Raw genomic sequence first — 23351 nt, forward strand, 5'->3', positions numbered from 1 at the left:
ATCAAGAGTAGTGACTGACGTATTGTGACGAGCCAGTTGCTCGGCCACCATTGACCAGACGTTTTCAATTGGTGACAGATCTGGAGAACATACTGGCTAGGGCAGCAGGCGAACATTTTCTGTATCCAGAAAGGCCAGTACAGGACCTGCAATATGCGGTTGTGCATTATCCTGCTCAAATGTAGGGTTTCGCAGGGATAGGATGAAGGGTAGAGGCACGAGTCGTAACACATCTGACATGTAACGTCCACTGTTCAAAGAGCCGTTAATGCGAACAAGAGGTGACCGAGACATGTAACCAATGGCACCACATACCATCACGCCGGGTGATATGCCAGTATGGCGACACGAATACACGCTTCCCATGTGAGTCCACAGCGATGTTGCCAAACACGGATGCGACCATCAAGACGATGATAATACGACCTTGATTCATCCGAAAAAATGAAGTTTTGCCATTCGTGCACTCAGGTTCGCTCCTGTCTGTGATGCAGTGTCAAGGGTAACCGCAGCCATGGTCTCCGAGCTGATAGTCCATGCTGCTGCAAACGTCGTCGAACTGTTCGTGCAGATGGTTGTTGTCTTTCAAACGTCCCCATCTGTTGACTCAGGGATCGAGACGTGGCTGCACCATCCGTTACAGCCATGCGGATAATATGTCTGTCATCTCGACTGCTAGTGATACGAGGCTGTTGGGATCTAGCACGGCGTTCCGTATTACCCTCCTGAACCCACCGACTCCATATTCTGCTAACAGTCATTGGATCTCGACCAATGTGAGCAGCAATGTCGCGAAACGATAAACCGCAATCTTGATAGGCTACAGTTCGACCTTTATCGAAGTCGGAAACGTAATGGTACGCATTTCTCCTCCTTACACGAGGCATCACAACAACGTCTCACCAGGCAACGCCGGTCAACTGCTGTTTGTGTATGAGAAATCTGTTGGAAACTTGCCTGATGTCAGCACTTTGTAGGTGTCACCACTGGCGCGAACGTTGTGTGAATGCTTCGAAAAGCTAATCATTTGCATATCACAGCATGTTATTCCTGTCGGTTAAATTTCGCGTCTGTAGCATTTCACCTTTGTGGTGTAGCAATTTTAATGGCCAGTAGTGTATTTACGTTGAATCCCTTAGTCGGATAGAAAGCGATGTGAGATTTTAGAAATCTACCGTCTGACTGGCACGCGACCGGCTTCGTGCAAGGGAATAAGTCGCCGACAGGAACTATCTGAGGTTTGTCGGGTCTCTGTGGTTGGAGACAGTACAGAAAGACTCGAGTGTCAGGCTGGACAGATAGAAATGAAGAAACGGGCTTCTGGGTTGGTATATTGGTCTGATTTTATTGATTCTACCCGAGTTTTTATGAACTTGCCCAAGCGCACAGACACTGGGTCATAATTTCAATGAGCGTAGAACACAGATGAGGCTTACTAGACACTCAAATTACTAGGCCAAGTAGCCTGTCTGTCATATCACTTTGACTCGAATCATGAAAGGGAACCAGTTTCTTATTGCTCAAATCGAACTATCAGGTTCCGTTTGTAAAGGTACTTGAATTACGTAACCATTACGGCACCTCACCACAACCATACCAGCAATATTCTACTGTGTTTCTGTAAAATAGTTAACATATTTCTGTGACAACATTCAGATTTGATTTCATTAATGTAGAGGTACTTTGATACATCGACATGTTTATATTGCAATGATATTATTCTTATGTGTGTTCTTTCTTTTGTCACTATGATCTTTGACGTACTTGTAACTCTGATTTTTGGGCGCGTAAGCGGTTATTAGAGACTCAAGTCTTGGTCGTCATGTTGTAAAGACGCAAATTGCAGTCAGTTTATGAAATGTGAACTTTAACAGTGAGGAAGATATTTTCAAGTATGTTTTATATTCTGAAGTGATGTTGCAACAAAAGTAGTAAAAAAGAAGTGTAACTTAAATTCGTAGTGCTGATTACTTTTTTACATCACCATTGTCCTAACTTGCAACAGTTTAATCTTCAAGGATGGTTTATGAAACACATCTATAAAACTTTTGAATATCGCAGAATAACATCTAGGCCTCTTTGCACCCGAGCTTGGAATCATCACTACCTAGATTTTCGACGATTGAGCCATGAGTTCAGAACGAGACCAGCGTGGGAAACACGAAAAGATGAGTGCCTAGTTTATCCATTATTTCATGAAATGACTTTATTAACTGTGCTCTAATGACACTAGCCACATAATACAACTTTGTTGCCCGAAAATGCATATTTAGCAGCGTGAGCAACACTACAATCATAATTAATTTTTGACCTTTGGTGTGGTATGGTTGTTAGACTTTACTTGTCACATTGTAAGCGACAGTCAGTCGTAGGTACAAGTAAGCCATGATAGACTAACTACCCACAGTCCAGAGTAATCTACAGACAAGAATACAAGTCCTTCTTAGTTCCAAGGTTAACTTAATATATTATTTCACTCACATGATTTCCTGATGTCGGCTTATGGACACCCGGGCTCGTATGACAGCAGGAACACGTACTGTTGCACTCTGCCCTGCTGGTCAACTGGTGGCCTCATTATACGGTATTTTTTATTAGAGACGAACATTTTAACACATAATACACAAATAAGTACTAAATTTAACAACAATTAACATTTCAAAAGACATATGCTAGAGTCACAAAGGAAATATTTTTGTACTGTATCCAATAGTTAAATACAAAATTGTTTCCGTTGGGAATCTAGCACCTATTTTTTAATGTTAATTTTGTTTGCATTTAGTACTTATTTATGTATATATTTCGGGCGGTTTGCTTATAGATTGGTACGTAGCCGCATCTTGTTTTTACCCGCAATTCGCAATCAGTCAGCTTGAAATCAGCAGTTTCTTAATGCTCGCGACCTCATATTGGCCTGGCAAAGGTTCCAGGACTGTACGTCTCCATCTAGATTTGCAAGCTCTACTTGTTAAAATTCTGACCAAGATAACTTTTTTTTGTTGGATATCCCTTCATAATTCGGTCATTACAACAACAAGGCAGTAAGAGCACTTGTTTCGATCAGAACACGCAGCCCCTTCGACAGTCACAGTAATGCAAAATTCAGATATAAACATGCCAAAAAAGAATGTCCCACTACAAAGAAATTTCATTTTGCATGTTATAACCTTACATAACCGCCTTAAAACGGTACTCGCTCTCGAGCGCTGAAAATGGTGTAGAACTGGTACCAGAAGATTAGAAGATTGCCGAAGTATGTGATGACAGTGAAGTGATATGCACGACCCATTCGTAATGAATGTGTGTCAGTAGAGCTATGATGGTTTTCTATTAATGTTAACAAAGAGTCTACGACATACGTCTTTTTGTGCGGTTATAGTTTTGAGCTTTTACGATACGATTAAAGTCTATAAAACATATGTGACAATCGAAAATTGAGTTTCTTTCTATGTCTTACTGAGAGCGAAAAGTGAGGAAGGTATGACAGTCCAAATAATTCGTAAACAAAAATGTTCATAACTTCACAATTATGGAAACCAGAAACTTAAAATCATGTTCTTGTAGGAGTTCTGTTTTCGATCAAGTTGGACTGAACGAAACAAAAAGTGTATGCTTCCTAGCAATATTCACAAAGTTTAAATTGCTTACGTTCAATTTCGAGTAAAGACCATGACAGTAAAACAGAGACAATTGGGATCATTCAGAGAAGACCGACAATCATTCTACCGCCTACTATACACGAATGGAGCAGGAAAAGGTTTAGTGGAGGAATAATGTGGTACAATATTCACTCTCCGCCGGCACGCATTTATGTGATTATTGTACCGGAGACTTTGGTGTAGAGCTATCCGACTGTCACGGGGTACTTGGTTTCGGTTTCCATTTCCGTCAAGGACTTACGTTCCTGCAGTAAATGTGACGGTATAGTGTATTATAATTTTTACGTCACAACTGCTTGGATAAAAAAATATTCACAGTAACTGTTTTTATATACATTTTGTATACCTATGCAATTTTCACGAGTAAATAATGATACAGACATTTAGAAAGTTCGCAAATGTTTAACTAGTAATATATTAATTTTTTAAAAAAGGCCTAGTATGCTGTTTTCGATGGTCTACAGTAACAGTCGGCATACTGTAAAATACCAGTTATATTTGCTGTGCATTCGGTTTTTTTCCCAGGCATAGCGTTAACTCAAAATGTGTCACTGAATTAATGCTTTGAAAATGTTTGCTGAGTGATGCGGTAAAGGCTCGAAGCGGAGTTAAATCACTTTATTAATTGCTTTTGGAATTTTTTTTTTACAAATTGTCGACGACAATTAAGGTGTACATGCTGCCACGCAGCATCTTAACCGCGGGGAGTGCGTACTTGGACGGAGGCTGCATGAGCGCTGGAAACGAGCGGCTAATTAGACGGTGGCATAAAGTCTACAAGGGCTGTTACGGTGCAAAAGAAGACTTTATTATAATTATGTATACTCCAGCCGTTGTTTTGAGACTGTTTTTGAACAGTGTTGATTTTTTATTGCACAGGGCCAGATTAACTGAATTTTAAACTTGAGTAACTCCCATTTAAGTACAGATAATTATTACGAGACGCAGCACCTGTAAATGTGCCTTCAGAATATATGCAGGATATATTTTGTTCAAGTAATTCGTCGTTTTTATTTTATGTTCATACGTGCGGTGGTCATGAACAATCTGAATAGCTTGTAGGGGTATTGCTGGCTAGTTTGAGTTGATATGAAACTGGCAAGGAAAAAATTCGATACGTTGCAGCGTTTCCGAGAATTTAGCCAGTCTGTACGATATTGCAATGACTGCGTTGTTCAGAAGTACGATGCAAAATTCCGTCAGACATGCATGCATGTCCGAAGGAACATTGAATCGTGTCTGTGAGCAACCCTTGCACTGCAGTATCGTATTTATCCGCCAACACCGGGCAAGCGACTTTCAATTCAAATGTCTCCCCTGTACGGGAATCTACACAGTTGTTGTCCAAGTTGTTGACACATGGTTGACGACGTATAGGAGTTTGGGCCCAACCCTTGAGTAGTGCTCGGATAGCGTGAAAGTAAGGCGACCGCTCGATGTAAGCGAGAGATCCGGATTCGAGACCCGGTCCGGCACAAATTTCACTATCGCCATTCCATTCTACACCTGATGGTTGTCAATATTCGCAATTGCAAATACATTTAATGTAAATGTGTTCTTCGTTTGGTTTCCTAAAACCGAACTAGAGAGCGATGCAGAATTTGGACATGGGGCGGTAGTAGGGATTGAACTCGACTAAAAGATTGAGCAGTTTCGTGACACTAATTGAATGATTCGGATCGGCTAACTTGAATCCTAATTAAAGCAGAAACTGCGCGACTTATCGAACTGTTTCGTAACGGTTATTTCTCAGCACGAACTACCGTGCAACACCCTTACAAGCTTTTCATAATGTTGTGAACGTCCTGTATACTGAGACGGTATGAATAACTATGTGAACTTTCATTTTCATTTGAGTGAAGTGCAGCTTCCATTTTACTAATGACTGCTACAAGTGGAAGGGAAAACTATTTATTCTTTTGAATTACAGTGGAGTACTGCTTGGATTTTTTTTCACGTCCAGAGCGTCGGAACTATATTGTCGTTGGCAATAGGACATTCATTCGCAATCAGAGCGCCTATATTATTTGCCAAGTGCGAGTATTGTACTGGAACAGTGACAATAGTCAGCGATTTTTACGGTCTGGAGCCATTACGGTCGGTCACGAGTACCAAATTAGCAGAATTGACATTATTGCGAAATGTTAGCGCTCTGGAACTCGAGGTTGGAATTCTCTCACTTGAACCAATTATTAAGCAAATATAGCAGAACTGCTACAGAATCTATTCTCTACTGCAGATTTTACGGTGGCGGAGGTTTCGCGCCTGTCAGTGGGATCTCCGACTTCTGACGCAGCCCCGAATTCTGCCGAAATCAGGTAGGTATGCATTACCTAATACACTTGCTGGCAATTTGTGGTAAGGTCTTATGGGACCAAACTGCTGACGTCATCGGTCCCTTAGCCTACAAACTACTTAATCTAACTTGAACTGTCTTACGCTATGGACAACACACACACACACACCCATGCCCGAGGGAGGACTCGAACCACCGCCGGGACCAGCGGCAGAGTCCATGACTGCGGCGCCACAGACCGCTCGGCTAATCCCGCGCTGCCCTAGCGAAGTGACGTAGCGGTTAGTTCAGTGGACTCACATTCGAGAGGTCGACGTTTCAAACCCATGTCTGGCCATCCTGACTTAGGTTTTCCTTGATTTCCCTAAAATGCTTAAGGCAAATGCCGGAATGGTTCCTTTGAAAAAGGACTCAGCCCATTTCTTTCCCCATCCTTCCCCAAACCAAGCTTGTGCTCCGTCTCTAAGGACCTCGTTGTTGACTGGACATCAAACACTATTCTCCTCCTCCTCCTCTTCTTCCTTAGTGACTTGTATTGTGAAAAGTCTGAAGAATTTCTACACTGCCCTCCTTCTGAACTACACTCAAATGTTCATACAAGACTATGAACACAGTTTATGCCCTGAAACACACTCCTAGACAGTGAAAGTCATCAACTGATCTCAGATAGCTAGCAACTGTAGATGGCAAAGTATACAAAGTGCAGCGAAAAGGAGGCAAGTTATTCGGAAGTAACACAATCGAATATTGAACACGTACCTAAACTGCAAACCATATGCTACACGGTCTCAAAGTCAGGTAAATCGCACCTTACAAGTCCGTTTTGTGCAAGGGCAAGAACATTGGCCTGTGTTTTAGGCTTTTTTTTTTTTTTCATCAGTCTACTGACTGGTTTGATGCGGTCCGCCACGAATTCCTTTCCTGTGCTAACCTCTTCATCTCAGAGTAGCACTTGCAACCTAAGTCCTCAATTATTTGCTTGACGTATTCCAATCTCTGTCTTCTACAGTTTTCGCCCTCTACAGCTCCCTCTAGTACCATGGAAGTCATTCCCTCATGTCTTAGCAGATGTCCTATCATCCTGTCCCTTCTCCTTATCAGGATTTTCCACATATTCCTTTCCTCTCCGATTCTGCGTTTTTGCCGTCTGTGGCCTGAAACAAACTACCAAACAAACACCGTAAGAACAGGCCTTGAAGGCCCAGCTGTACTGACCGGCCGCAGTGGCATGCTCAGCCATAAGACGCCACCGGATGCGGATATGGAGGGGCATCTGGTAACCACACTGCTCTCGCTGCCGCTGTGAATATTCGTCACCGGTGTCGCTACTTCTCAGTCAAGTATGTAGCTACACAATTGGCCTTACAAGGGCTGAGTGCACCCCCCCCCCCCCCCCTTGCCAACATCACTCGGCCCTCCCGGACGGTGACCCATCCAACTGCTAACCACGCCCGGCAGCACTTAACTTTGGTGATCTGACGGGAACCGGTGCTACCACTGCGACAAGGCCGTTCGTCTGTTGCCTGTATTGCATAATAACGTGAAAACTTTGAGCTTGTGCGGTGAATACGATGAATTGTAATTACATCATCTAAGTGACAGGATTAGAGAGGCACGTATGAACAATAGAACCGCTGATCGAATGCAACATACGTATAAGAAATACGCTTCATGTTTTTTTTTCCCGTTTGCCTATGGGGTCGACATTCTTATACATATGTTTTAAGAATGTTGTGGGCATTTGGTAGCCACATGTTCTTCCATATCACCACTCCCTTCTGGAGAGAATCTGTGTACACGATGTATCTGTGTCAAACGTGATGTTTCACTGAGCGTTCATAAAGAGTGTGCCTGAGGGTGTGTGTCGGAAAACACATTAAACTCACGACCGGGCTGATCAGTGCACCAGCCCTTGTCGTTAATCCGCGAGGTGGATTCAGGCTGGGCTAGCTCGCCTCCCTGTGATCCGGAAGCGAGCGCGATAGCGGTCTCCGTTATAGGGAGTGTATTGTAAGAAACATCTACCCCATGAAAATAGGCTTAAGGATTCCAACGTCGAGGCGAATATACGTTGCTGAAATTGTTAGTTCCAGGAAAAAGCTATGGGCTTCAGAATTCGCGAGGTTTAAATGTATCAGAGCAAAACCGTTATTTACAAAACGTTTCAAATGGTTCTGAGCACTATGGGACTTTAACTTCTGACGATATCAATCCCCTAGAACTTAGAGCTACTAAAACCTAACTAACCTAAGGACATCACACACATCCATGTCCGAGGCAGGATTCGAACCTGCGACCGTAGCGGTCGCGCGGTTCCAGACCGAAGCGCCTAGAGCCGCTCGGCCACTCTGGCCGGCCATTATTTACAAGCAGGGTGTGTATACAGTTATAACCCATTGCGGCAAACAAAAGACACTGAATCAGACTATCTAACACTGCTTCCAAACAGCAGCTCTGAGTCGCAAAAACATAACGTTACAAATCGCATTGAAAACAAAGAAGCTGTTTGTAAGTCACTTCAGTTTGCAGATGGCTAGCATAGGAATAGGTCCCGATCACCACGTGTTCTGAGGCAACTCAAAACCGGGAACAACGGCCCAGTATCCTGCACGTGAAATCCGCATGTACAAGACAACGCGAAAAAGACACGAATGTACCTAATTTTAATGTTAATCAGATCTCAATCATATGAATGCAACTAAAGCGCTCACGGCTTTCTATGGTCTCACCATTACGTCGAAGAATGCTGGTTGAAGCCTTCCACATCAGATATCAGACAGATGTCTGAAATACCGCTAGCTACTGCATGCTAGCCTGCGGAAGATTGAGACGACACTACCTTCGAGATTCCAAATACCAGATGGCACAGAAAATGAAGTCTGGCGCGTAGCGTCCCCATTGCCTGGCTCCGATCAAAGCTTCGGCTTCGCGGTAAGACGAATCAGTCACCTTTTAGATTTCGCTTATCATAAAACTGCGTCAATAGTTTATTTAATAACGTCTTTATCAAGGATGTTCTTCTTTTTAATGTTATTTTATCCACGGCGGAGCTTAAGGAACCCGTCTTTTTAGAGTTTGGAGTGGCGCACACAAAGTCCTCGTGAAGACTCGAAGAACAGTGAATGGCTGCTGGTAGATGTATTTATCACTTTACGAAGAAGCCTCTTCGTAAGGACGAGGGTGGCTCATTGCGCCGCGCCCTTCCCAGGAGCCTCTGAGAACCAGTGGGCGAGGAGTGACGAGCGCTGGCTGCCCGCGTTGCTGGCCGTGTTTACTGCGTGGCGCGGGTCTAAGAATACGGCGATTGTGCGCTGGCGGTGGCGGTGGTGGGATTCCTGGCCTCTCTTGACGCCACGTGCAAGCCGCGCTGCGGGCCGTTGTGGACGCGAAAAGGAAGCGAGGGAGATCACCGTTTAACTTCCGCAGCCCAGTTTAGTTCTGATCAACTTAAGCAGTTTTACACTTGATTATATTTTAGACTTCTATGAGACTTAATGTTTGGCCGGCTGGAGTGGCCAAGCGATTCTAGGCGCTTCAGTCTGGAACCGCGGGACCGCTACGGTCGCAGGTTCGAATCCTGCGTCGGGCATGGATGTGTGTGATGTCATTAGGTTAGTTAGGTTTAAGTAGTTATAAGTCTAGGGGACTGATGACCTCACATGTTAAGTTCCATAGTGAGTAGAGACATTTAAACAGGCCGTGCGGAGTTGCCGCGCGGTTTGAGGCGCCATATGACGGATTGCGCGGCTCCTTTCGCCGGAGGTTCGAGTCCTCCCGCGGGCATGGATTTGTGTGTTGTTTCTTAGCATAAGTTAGTTTAAGTAGTGTGTAAGTCTACGGACCGATTGCCTCAGCAGTTTGGTCCCTTAGGAATTCACACACACTTGAACATATTGGTAACGTGGAGCGCTATGGAAGGCTATATATCTTTAAGAGCCTCTGGATGAAGTGCTCATTTGGAACAGAATGTGCAGTATATCTCACACTAGCTGCTTAGGACGCTTCGCTAATTGAATCCGTGAAACTACTTCCCTGGAGAGGTCGCTGTTTTTCACAACATTGATTGTTGATCTGTCGTCTGCTTTTTTTTGTCGGAGATGATAATGCCGACTCTTCGTTCGAAACTACTCTGATTGGTTTTATGATATTTTGTTTCCTCAACCGTCACAGTATCTCCCATCCAGTAACCAACATAGACTTCTTTGGAGTGCTATACGGCTTTTCTAGTCTTCTCATAACAAAACACATAAACTAATATCACTTCCGCACAGAGGATTTGACTGCGTGGGCCAGTAGTTAGTGTTTTATCCTCACGACACCGAGGTCCTGGGTTCACTCCACTTCGGCCACTTCCATTTCTCTGCTGGGGAAACAGTCTGCAAAAGAGTCCACTTTGCCTTGCCAGATCGACTGAAAAGAGAGTTGAATATAAAAGCAGCGAAACTGACGCGCAAGTCAACGAAATAGTGTTCTTTAAAAAGGTTTCCACCAGAAAACCCTTTCATTTATGATAAGCAGAAGTATGAGCAATTATTTTTTCGAGCTGGAGACTGAGATGATTGACATATCAAACCTACGAATCTTATTCTTTGAAAGATAACATACGAGTTCCATAGGATTTAGGTCTCGACGGGATGGTGGCAGTAGGAGAAGAATTATTTTGTTACAGAATTTTGTCACTGGAATAAATAGGTGAAGGTAGGTGATCCTTGATTAACTTCAAAAGTTCGGCTTTCCTTGTGCGTACGAACTGGTAAATTTTTTTCTATTCGTTTTTACATGATTGCCCTAAGTGTTCCCGTTACATCCGTAGAGGAGAATGACCATGAAACGAAATTCACCGTTAACAAAAATTAAACGTTACCTGGTATTCTTGTTTCAGCGGACACTGTCACGTGTCAACATTTATTCAGAGTGTAGTGTGTACGAAAAATAAATAATGACTCCTTTATTTAGTCACCTTTTACAATCAAAAACTATATATGGAATAGTTTTTTCTCAGTGTTTCTTTGCTATTAATTGTGACATAAAGTCACGCAGGAAGAATGTGACTATATCGCATATTAGTAGGAGTATTGCACAATTGCTGTACTTGTCATTAAATAAGGAGCCACCAGCCGATAAAACAATGACTTCATTTTCCTCAAATTGTCATGAACATCTTGGTGTTCAGATATACAATGACAATACGTAACAAAAAAACTTGTCATGACATACTGTCGAATAAAGTCATTAATTTATCAGCTGGTGGCTTCTTATTTAGTGACCAACACAGCGATTGCGCAATACTCAAGTTATTTTTTGCTAGCCTCATCCAGTCTTGTGCGACAAAACTTATGAAGTTTCTGCAGAAACGGCTATCTTTGAATTGTTCATAATGTCGCAAAAATTACTGTCTTTTACTGTCTGTTTTTTAGTTGTTCTGTTCCTCTCAGCATCATGTCCTCCTTCCGTAAGTTTCTCACCACTGACTTACTTGGCTTGTAAACTTTTATTTGCACCTTTCTTCGCTTTATCCGTCGACACTATCACATTTTTCTTGCTCCCACTGTCATCAAAATTAATGACGTTAATAGCAAGTTGTCGTGGATTCCCACGAAGATATTTTCTGCGGTCGCTCTTCGTAATCACTTTTCATGCTCGCATTGCGAGATAACAGCGTGAGCCACGTTTAATTGGGGCGCTACTCTACCTAATCATGTGAACAATTTAGTTCCTGATAACGCCAGGGTACCACTTTGAGATGCCGAGTAATAGACCTCAAGGTTATAATCATAATAGACGTAATTTGGGTTCTAATAATTATTACAGAAAACGTGTTTCCATTTTACAGATCTGAATGAAATTACCCGCTGATGATAAATACCCCTCTATGAACAAAATTATGGAGCGCCAAAAGTAAAAAACTTCTAAATGCTATATTTCTGTTACTTAGTGGTCAGGCAAAGAACATATAGTGACAAAAACAAATTACGTGATCTTTATGTATCATAGACACAGAAAAAAAGGTTTTGCATCACCTCAGTTGCGAGTGTTCCGGAACCTGTACAGGAACTTGGAATAGAGATCAACATAAACATCATTTCCACCAATTTTATTGCTCATAAAAACCACACACTGCATGTTTTACCTCCATACAGAGAGACCTTCAGAGGTGGTGGTCCAGATTGCTGTACACACCGGTACCTCTAATAGCCAGTAGCACGTCCTCTTGCATTGATGCATGTTTGTATTCGTCGTGGCATACTGTCCATCTTGTATCCCGACTGGAAGGCGGCGCTTGGGTCTGCTCCTATAAAGTGAAGGGTAGGCCGAATGTAGGAAGCGAGTAGGAGCAGGAAAAGGAAGTACTGCTTATAAGTTATAACTCTTTTACTTAACTCTGCTTATAGATGAGAACGTAGGTACGAAGCCGTACAGGTATAAACGGTAAGGGCTACTAGTGGTGGTGGTTAGTGTTTAACGTCCCGTCGACAACGAGGTCATTAGAGACGGAGCGCAAGCTCGGGTTAGGGAAGGATTGAAAAGGAAATCGGCAGTGCCCTTTCAAAGGAACCATCCCACCATTTGCCTGAAACGAATTTAGGGAAATCACGGAAAACCTAAATCAGGATGGCTGGAGACGGGATTGAACCGTCCTCCTCCCGAATGCGAGTCCAGTGTGTTAACCACTGAGCCACCTCGCTCGGTAAGGGCTACTAGTAGTGGGACAAACTATCATTGAAGTAACAGAGTCAGTAATGACCCCCTAGGAAGTAGAAACAATGTTGGTCGGTCGTCTCCTCGGAATCAAATGGGTAGAATCTGCAGCGGTGCTCGTAGAGCTGAACAGCGACGGCTATAGGACGCTATCGTGGGTGTCGGTGACGTGGAGCCAACCTACGAACTTGCACCTACGCCGTGGCATCGTAGCTATCGAAGCCACAATCCATAAGTTCATCAAGGCACTGTTGATCCAAATTGTCCCACTCCCCAATGGCGATTCGGCGTAGGTCTCACAGAGTGGCTGGCGAATCACGTAGTCCATAAACAGCCATTTTCGATCAATCCCAGGCATGTTCGATAGGGTTCACGTCTGGAGAACATGCTGGACACTCTAGTCGCATGATGTCGTTATCCGGAAGGAACTCATTCACAAGATGTGCACGATGGGGGCACGAACTGTCGTCCATGAAGACGATTGCGTCTGCAATATGCTGCCGATATGATTGCATTATCCGTCGGAGGAAGGCATTCACGTATCTTACAGCCGTTACGGCGCCTTCCGTGACCACCAGCGGCGTGATCGGCCCCAAATAATGCCACCTCAAAACATCAGGGAACATCCACCTTGCTGCACTCGCTTGACAGTGTGTCTAAGGCGTTCAGCCTGACCGAGTTGCCTCTAAACACGTCTCCAACGTTTGTCTGAAGGCACATGCGACACTCATCGGTAAAGAGAACGTTATGCCAACCCTGAGCGGTCCATTCGCCATGTTGTTGGGCCCATGTATACCAAGTACCATGGTGTCGTTGTTGCAAAGATGGACCTCGCCATGGACGTCGGGAGTGAAGTAGCGCATAATGTAGCCTATTGCGCACAGTTTGAGTCGTAACAAGCCGTCCTGTGGCTGCACGAAAAGCAGTATTTAACATGGTGGCGTTGTTGTCAGGGTTCCGCCGAGCCATCCGTAGGTAGCGGTCATCCAATGCAGTAGTAGCCCTTAGGCGGCCTGAGTGAGGCATGTCATCGACAGTTCCTGTCTCTCTGTATCTCCTCCATGTCCGAACAACAGCGGTTTGGTTCACCCCGAGATACCTGGACACTTCCCTTGTTGAGATCCCTTCCTGGCATAAAGTAACAAGGCGGACGCGATCGAACCGCGGTATTGACCGTCTAGGTATGGTTGAACTACAGACAACAGGAGCCGCGTAACTCCTTCCTGGTGGAATGACTGGAACTGATCGACTGTTGGCCCCCCTCTGTCTAATAGGCGCTGCTCATGCATCGTTGTTTACATCAACGTCTATCTTCAGACGTTCTGGGAATCGGGATGATGGAAAACTTTTTTTGATGTGTGTATTTTGCAGCTTTACATATTTGTTATGATTGACATTTACGGACACGGAAAAATTAAATTTTTGCTTGTGAATGTATACTTTTCTGACTTATTTAAGACTTTGAAATTTTTGACACTCACTATTTTTATTCTCTACGAAAGTCCGGAAGACAGTGTCTTTCCTTCTCGATGCACAAATTAACATTACACGTCTGTCAGATAATTGAGGGACTTGCTTTGCAGTTTGGCATGTTGCATCGATCTCTCTTCACAGACACGATTGGCTGATGTCTATCATTGTCCTGACGAACAACCTTTTCATCAACTACCTTTGATGCGTGGCTTATTCTCTACTTCATTGCATATTCAGTATCTACACTTGAAGAAGGTCTTTAACTCTCGTCCATTCTGCACTAGGCTTAAGCTTTGAACTGACAAATTGACCTCTCTTTATTTTTGGGTACAGCATGAGAATCACAGTCCCTTCTGTGCAATATTGGTGGATTAACTACCACATATCAAGGAAGTGAAAAAATAGCCGACAGAGTACTTCTTCATTCTGATGTTAATTCTGCACAAGGTAACTATGAAATTTAAAACAACCACTTCTCCCATACACTTGTTATAGAGAAGAATAATTGATGGACACCCAACTTCTAGCCTTTCTTTGACATTCTTTTCCAATTGGTTCACCTTACTTACAAGGAAAACTCCCAGTCGCATCCCTCTCAGTTTTAGTGGTTAAATCGTCCAGTCCGTCAAAAAATGAACGCAAATCAGGCATGAAAACAGGAAGGAGATATACTGAACTGTGAAGAAATGAACCGATAGAACTAGCGAACAGTCCAAGCTCAAGATGTGCAACATCGGTGAACTGTAAGAACTACGGCGTTGTGGTGTGTGGATACTACAGCAGAGACGTCAGTGACCGGACGGACAAATGACAATTCTGTGAAAAAAAAGGGGGTCACGAGGGAAATCTGAACACGGATTTCCTCCTTCGCAGTCTAACACAGTGACCACATAACCACGTCGCCGGGGCCATTTAAATTCGCTCGATATTGCACGTCTTGAGCTGGGACCGTTCAGTGTTTGTTTTGCTTCTTATGTCACAGTTCAGTTGGCCTTCTTCCTCATTTCATGTTTGATCTGTGTTCATTTTTTGACGGATTATCCACTGGGCCATCTGTGGGTGGGGGAGTGGGCGGGAGGGGGGGGGGGGGAGTGATGGGGAGTTTCCATTCTTAGTGGTATCACTAGAAGAATCACTTATGGACAGTCATCACTGCCTCCACCAGTCTCAAGAGCGACAGCACTCATCTGCTTTCAATAAAACACTGCAGGATTCATTACCTAAAACAGAACAGTTTGCTTGCGAAGGCCAATTTGACAAATTTTCAGCGTTTAAATATAGGCTCAGAAATTCTAGAAATTGTATTTACCATAATTTTTATCCAGATATATCTCGAAATTACCCTCATATGTAATTTTCATTTAAGTTGATAACTTACGTTTTTCTGTATCATTAACAATAAAAAATATTAACAGCTGAAATACACGCGTCACGCTACCCAGAACACCCAAGGTGCAACTCTTCAAGTAGCTGAAGAAATTCTCACAGTGCAGCCTAACATCCCACACTTTTAGTATGAAGCGTTACGTATCTGCTAGGCACGGGGGACTTCGATCAAATGCTTTTAGATATGCAGATACAGTCACGTATTTTAAGCGTTACAAACATGTGCAGTTCGTGCATAGTGGAATATGCTGAAACATGAAACTTCCTGTCAGATTAAAACTGTGTGCCGGACCGAGACTCGAACTCGGGACCTTTGCCTTTCGCGGGCAAGAGCTCTACCAACTGAGCTACCCAAGCACGACTTACACCCCGTCCTCACATCTTTACTTCTGCCAGTGGGGACGGGGTGTGAGTCGTGCTTGGGTAGCTCAGTTGGTAGAGCACTTGCCCTCGTAAGGCAAAGGTCCCGAGTTCGAGTCTCGGTCCGGCATACAGTTTTAATCTGACATGAAGTTTCATATCAGCGCACACTCCGCTGCAGAGTGAAAATCTCATTCTAGATGCTGAAACATGTTTCTGCATTAAAAATAATGTTTATGTGATAGATCTGGATTCCCGTAAGTACGATGAAATTAAAAATGGTGCTGATCTTATGTTGTAGTTACCACTATTGACTGATTAACCACATTGTACTAAAAGACAACATAGCGAGCGCCATCGCCAGCGAGAGCGCCATCGCCAGCGAGAGCGGCGCATGTGAGTGGAACGGCTTCCACTCGTGAGGTCGCAGAAGACTGTTTCCCGGACCGCAGTAGCAGGTCGTGGCTCACCGTAGGTCGACCTGCCATGGAAATGAGTCGGCAGAGCAGCGCCGGAATTAGGACTGAATTCATAAGGAAGGGGGCGGAACCGCGCGCCGGCACGGGAAATGACTGTTGAACTGTCGGCGGGCGGAGAATTTCATAAAGGAGTCGGAGAGGTGAAGTTTACCGGGGAGCGGAGGAGGGCGGCGCGGGGACGAGGAGAAGGGGGAAATAAAAAGGGCGAGGCGTCCGGAGGAGAAAAATTATCAAGTTCTGGCGGCGGCAGAAGAGCTCCAATCAGTTTTGTGTGCGCGCGTCGTCTGCACACCTTGACGGAGAGGCCGCAGGGCCGCAAGATGCCAGGAGATGCGGTGAAAGGCCGCGGGGGTGGGGCGAAAACGCGCAGCATGTCGGCGGAAGCGAGGACAGGCCGCCTCCCAGCCACCTTCCGGCCCGGAAGGCCCGGTCGCGGAATGCGGTTCGCTTTTCCAGTCGCGGCAGCGAGAGTTACGTGGCTCGCATTGCAGCAACCAAAGGCGAGTGGGGAGGGAGAGAGAGAGAGAGAGAGAGAGAGAGAGAGAGAGAGAGAGAGAGAGAGAGAGGGGGGAGGAGAGAAATTGTGGGAGGGGAAGGAAAGGAGTGTTTCCTCGCAGCCTTGTCAAGGAAGGTACAGTGTTGCTACGTTACTATCCGGAATACAAGGAAACTGCGCTCAGAATATTCCCCTGGCACGCCAGAAGCACTAGCCCACAGCACATTGCTGCTGTAAGTAGAAAGTATGATGGTATTGTTGCGTCCCAAAACAGCATCCCAGGTGAACAGTAAAAATGCAATAAACTTCTTCACTGGTGAAGCCAGATGTCAAACCACTGGGTAAATCACCAGCTGACTGCCAGATAGGGTGAAAAGCTGAACAGGTAGAGGTGAACACGAAAGCGGCTGCAACATGCAGCAGCAGCTAAACGCCCAAGTTCGTGAACGAAGCATGATGACTGAAATGTGTATTCTTATAGGACAACTATCCAAGGAGTTTCATCCAATAATACCCAAACAGCAGACTCTGTACGCAATTTTTTAAATTGCCAATACTAAACTCTTTTAAATAACAACAAATTCATATAACTTACAAAACTTAACAAATGGTTAACGAGTGAGCTTTAAAAAACAATAACGGCGGCTTGCCACCATAAAGTCAAGAACCTTTTACAATAGTGCTTTTAGAGTTTACCCAAAAGACAAAATCCAATAATACGTTAACTTGGCAATACAATTTAAAATGATTTATATAAAAAACTTTGAGAAAGATAATGGCGCTCGGAACCATAAAATAAAAGAAGCGCACCACACAACCAATAAATATAATAACAAAGTAATAATCTGATACAACCAAAGGGCGAGGGCAACTCCCAACGCAATCACAGACGAGCGAGCTCTCAACACTTCGGAGCCTTCCCACTAGAAACGGTTCCCGAAATAAACCGATGATAGCTGACATGCCTCCCACAACTGCCCATCACTTACGCACCTTGGTTATGTTCTGTGACACACGACAGATAATATCAACACAAGATAAAATTCAAAAATACAGTATAACATCCCGACAGCACATGATAACCACGGCGCCGTTAACTCGGGCGCTCTTAAGAAGTGCCGGAAGCCAACACACAAATCTCAAACAATTCTTGCTTCTTAAAGCAAAACAATAAAAGCCAAGCGCACATGAATAGTCAAATCACAGCCTTAGAAGTGCCTTAACTACACCAAACGCGACTATTCCACCAAGTTAATAATAACACAGTAAAAAAAAAGTACAGAACATACCACTAAACGCTGTTGCACAACCAAATTAACGAGATCGTGCTGTTCAGGACCCAGAAGACCACATATACCAAGCAGCAGTAATTCACTATGTATATACTGTACAAAACCGTCCTTCTTAGGCAGACTTTAGATAACACATCGAATGCCAAATGTACCATACATGAACGCAACTCCGGGTAGGACTGCAGTTGAGCAAGTTGAGCAAATAAATTAGTACCAAAAAATATCGTAACGAGCCACACACACACAGGAAAAGGTTCCAACAACACCGTCCCACATCAGAAACGTTCAGAAACCGCTGCTGGAGCTTCCAGCTGGAGCAACCGAGCTCACACCCTAACCTGGCAGACGACTCCAAAATTCAGCAGCTAGTTGTCTCCGGGCCAGAGTAAAACGGGACCCCACCGGACCTCCCCGTCAGACAGGCAGAAAGAACAAGTACGCCGACCCCAATTAATCACCACCGCATGGCCAGCACAGCGGCGAGTCGCCTCCGCCCCAGACGACTCTGCTCATATTGCGAGGCACAACAACCTTAGCTCTAGTGACTAGCAGGTTAGGCAGAGCGAACTTCACGTTCCTTGCAATAGCAGGAAAACCAACTACCCTCTCGCTTTCCGCCGGCCACCGCAAACACGCGCCAGCGACGTCATAGCAAATCGCCACCAGAGCTACACCCGCACTAGGACAGCGAACTATAATCGATTACAGTTCGCGCTCTGAACAAGATCACAGGATAGCGGCGAGCGCCATATCAATAACACCAAGGCAACAGAAAGATACCATCATATTGGTGACAGAGCAGAGAGTCACAAGAAGGCCCTGATACAACGCAAGAGTGACTATTCATCCACTGAGGCAGCGGAAAAGAGCAATTGAAAGCCTAAGTTACGAAAGTCTGAAGCCACCAGAAGAGCTGACCACACGGAAAAACTAGTACACACAACGTCTTTGCTACCCCTACCACAGCAGAGCACATGGTAAGCACCAGGGTAAGTACTATGACTTGGTTAATTAATGGTCACATTTGCAGCTGACCCGAGGAGGAGGAAGGCTATGTCAGTCGACAGTCTGCACAACTAGTCGTCTACCATCATCTACAGAACCACAAGTATTGCTGGAGAGACTGGTCCACTCCACACTGCTGTATCAACTTCCAGGTGCTGAGACTGTCATAAAGCTGCTGGCCTACTGGAGGCTTGACGAGTGGTGCAAAGAAGCCATCCGCCACCCTCTGGGCGAGCCACTGTTGCTGCTCATCCTGTTTCTGATTATACTGATGCTGCTGGCCTCTGCCTGCATTCTAGAGGCTGTGGGTCGCAATCTGCATGACAGTGAGTACGTCAGGCTGACCTGGAGAGTGCAAGTCTTTTGGATGCACATCTTCAACATCAGCTAGAGCACTTCAGAGATCAACTGGCATCATCGCTCAGTGTGGGCCGCACTGGCTCCAACGCAAGAGGGACTGACCTGCAATAACGTAACGGCTATCACATGAGCCATCCACTACACAGCAGTACTGCCAGCAGACACATGCCTTCTACTGCTGACAGGGTCCACACACCACTTGCCTAACTCAGCTGCCAGCATCCTGACAAGACAGTTCTGTATTTCTGAACAATAAACATGTCAGTATCAATAATTCGTCTTGGCGCTCTCGAGTGTACATAGATCCTCACCAGACGCTGCTCAGCAGAATCCTCACAACTAGGGAGGTATTGGAGAAGACCCTTATACTATACTCCCAAAATTGGCAGCTGTTGCAGTTAAAAAGTGCTTTGGGGTCAGAGGAAAATCTTGAAAGAGTTCCTGCACCAATGGTTATACTGGTGATCAAGAAAGGACGTAAGGTGGATCTAAAAGGCTACAGTGTGGCAGGTTTATTGAACAGAAGCCGTTAGTCTGACTATCAGGAGTTAAAGCTGAGTGCTCATATCCCTGACTGGCGCTGTGCAGTGGATTTAAGATTATGCCATCCTAGATGCCTGATGAACGAACTGTAACATCATCTTTCAGTGTCCGAAGGGTAGAGTTGCCTAAAAGTCGATACAACAAGGAAGGGTGTGATCCGAACGTTGAAAGCGGAACTATCTTGATCAGTCTAGCTGAGTCAGCAGAAAACATGAACTAGCTTCCTAAACGCTGGAGATCAGCCTTCAGAAGTTGTCTTGCAGATATCTGTGGTATGGTCCTACTGAAGTCTGGATTTATCGTTAAGTAGGAGTGGGAGGGATAGGCCAAGTTCCGGGAGATCGACCAATACGGGCTCCGACAGAGATAGCGAGTGGTGCGCCTCAAAATAGGCAACTCTCTCAACCCAAATACGCGCCAAAGGAACAAGCTGCATGATCAGGGTTGGGTGCGGAACATCGGAAGCCAATGTCGGTCCAGCAATGATCATAAATACAGACGTTTCTTGTTTTCCCAAACTTTAAGTCGGAAGAATGTATATAAAAGGATATACCAAAATTATGGTCACTACGCAATCCAACCAACAACTGGGGCGAAATTGCCAATAATGATAGGTTAATTCTCAGACCTGCATATATATATATATATATATATATATATATATATATATATATATATATATATATATATATATATATATAAACAGTACGTATGTACATAAAACTAGAAAAATGTAATCAACCAAGGAACAAGCCCAGAATACTACAGCTGATGGCCGTAAGCTACCAGGTAATCCTGCTGAGGGTAAGACTATTAAATGCCCAGAATTGTTTTACTTTTAAATATTAGAAGGCATAGATAAAGAACTACGACAAAAAAAATCGTTGAAGCAACAAGTAGCAGGTGTTACTGACAACATTAATACTTAGTCGCCAGACTTTCTGCGACCCAGCATATACATACATTAAAAATAAGGAAGCTTAAACAGCAATATATATATGAAACTAGAACTATGTTATCTTGCTGACAACGCTAATAATCAGTCACCAGACCTGCTGCGATCCAATATACACATACATAAAAGGGGCTTAAACAGCAACATATATGTATCTGTTTTAAAAAACAAAAACTATGTAATCAGCTAAGGCACAAGCCCAGAGTAAAACTGCTAGTGGCTGTAAAACATTTGCTAATAACAGTATTTCCAACTGTACGCTGATTGAGCACTCATCGGCGCTCTGTCGCAAGGCTCCTCTTGTTGCTTGCCGTTAAAAAAATTGCCATTCAACGGTGCACGTTAACTACAACAGAAAAATTCGGGGAACACTACAAGAAAGCCACGATACAAATTCGCAAGATGCAAACTTGCAGATCAAGTTAACAATCTACCATTTAACGGTGAACACACACACGGGACCACAGGCAGATTCAAACTGTCAAACAGTGAGCGTCGCTCTACCTGGAGGGAATCTCGCCGCTGCAACCCTGAGGGCAGCAAAATAAATAGCAAGCAACCGGCACGTACTAACAAGTATGAGTATAATGTGCGTGAGGCAGCTTCAAATACCAACGGCCACAGTTTCACAGACCAACGGCCACAGTTTAAATCACCACGTCCTCTTTAGGAGGGGGGGAAGGGGGTACAATGCATAATAAAAGAACAATGTTACCACAAGAAGCTGGGAACTCGATAATACAAATGGCAGAACATTATGCTTCCAGGCACATCGCCTCACTTCCCTTCTGGACGAGTCGCAACACAAACTGTGACACGGCTTGGCTTCCGACTTCAAACCAGCTCATCGTATGATACAATACCACTCCCGTAACACGGTCGTCCACGCGGACCACCTACGACAAACTTCCCGTACGCTGGTACGTCCTCTCTGTCTGAAAGCCGCCAGCGATCGCATGCTAAGCACCGTAATACCTTCTGGCGATGCGCCAGAGGAAGGAGAGCACGGCTCAATCTGGTCAACTGTTACACTACATTTCTTAAAGATAGGTGCAAAATCTTGACAAAAAATTAAAAGCATGGTTTACTGAACGTATGTGTTCATTCTCATTTGACCCATAACCTATATTACGAGACTGCCACGGCCACTCATCGCCATTTGCGAGTTGCCTGTATTAAGTCTTCCAGGGGTAGCAAACATTTTGTTTTCAGTATTTTCGATATTGACCTAATTTCAAAATTTCAAAATGGTGTCATGATCTACTCTTTAAGAAGTTTAACAACATGAAATAAATACTGAAATTAGAAAGAAGGATCCTTTATTGTATGATTATATGATAGCAGAACAAACATTGGTAGCAGTTACTTCTGTAAAATATCTGGAAGTATGAGTACGGAACGATTTGAAGTGGAACGATCATATAAAATTAGTTGTTGGTAAGGTGGGTGCCAGGTTTAGAATCATTGGGAGAGTCCTTAGAAAATGTAATCCATCAACAAAGGAGGTGGCTTACAAAACACTCGTTCGACCTATACTTGAGTATTGATCGTCATTGTGGGGTCCGTACCATGTCGGGTTGACAGAGGCCATAGAGAAGTTCCAAAGAAGAGCGGCGCCTTTCTTCACAAGGTTATTTGGTAAGCGTGATAGGGTTACGGAGATGTTTAGCAAATTCAAGTGGCAGACTCTGCAAGAGAGGCCCTCTGCATCGCGGTGTAGCTTGCTGTCTAGGTTTCGAGAGGTTGCGTTTTTGGATGAGGTATCGAATATATTGCTTCTCCCTACTTATACCTCCCGAGGAGATCACGAATGTAAAATTAGAGAGATTCGAGCGCGCCCGGAGGCCTTCCGGCAGTCGTTCTTCCAGCGAACCATACGCGAATGGAATAGGAAAGGGGGTAATGACAGTGACATGTAAAGTGCCCTCCGCCACACACCGTTGGGTGGCTTGCGGGGTATAAATGTAGATGTAGATGCAGAACTGAATATATTCCTTGAGACAGCGAAATTTACGACGGACCAATTACCCATAGTGTATCCATAGAGGATTTAACAATGAGAACACTTGGCGACTGCCAACAAACTTTACACTCAATTTAAAATTTTTACCAAAAGCCTTCTCGATGACATCGCCGCAAAATAATTGAAGATAAAAAGTTTGTCGCTTACTACATTTGCGCGGTTCATGGAGCAGAACTGGACCATCAAGAATTACGTCCTCTGTTTGCAACTCATTTAGCAGACAGTAGTCTCTTATGCCACTGAATTAGTGGCGATATTATATCATTATAGCCCACATAGTTCAGGAGATATGGCGTAATAAATATGCTTGAAACATTAGATTTTC

General features: G+C 44.3%; 1 protein-coding gene, 1 non-coding gene and 1 pseudogene across 2 annotated transcripts in view; 1 reads left to right on the forward strand and 2 right to left on the reverse strand.

Moving 5' to 3' along the window:
• LOC126281908 (uncharacterized) overlaps nucleotides 1-23351 on the reverse strand; it is a 1469616-nt gene that overhangs the window by 657113 nt on the left and 789152 nt on the right. The window lies entirely within an intron of this gene.
• LOC126282611 (5S ribosomal RNA) lies at nucleotides 7353-7471 on the reverse strand (annotated as a pseudogene).
• Nucleotides 15930-16004, forward strand: Trnat-cgu (transfer RNA threonine (anticodon CGU)). Its single transcript has one exon. It is a non-coding gene; the product is annotated as a tRNA-Thr (tRNA).

This window comes from Schistocerca gregaria, chromosome 7 (assembly GCF_023897955.1).
Source record: "Schistocerca gregaria isolate iqSchGreg1 chromosome 7, iqSchGreg1.2, whole genome shotgun sequence".
Taxonomy (NCBI): Eukaryota; Metazoa; Arthropoda; class Insecta; order Orthoptera; family Acrididae; genus Schistocerca; species Schistocerca gregaria.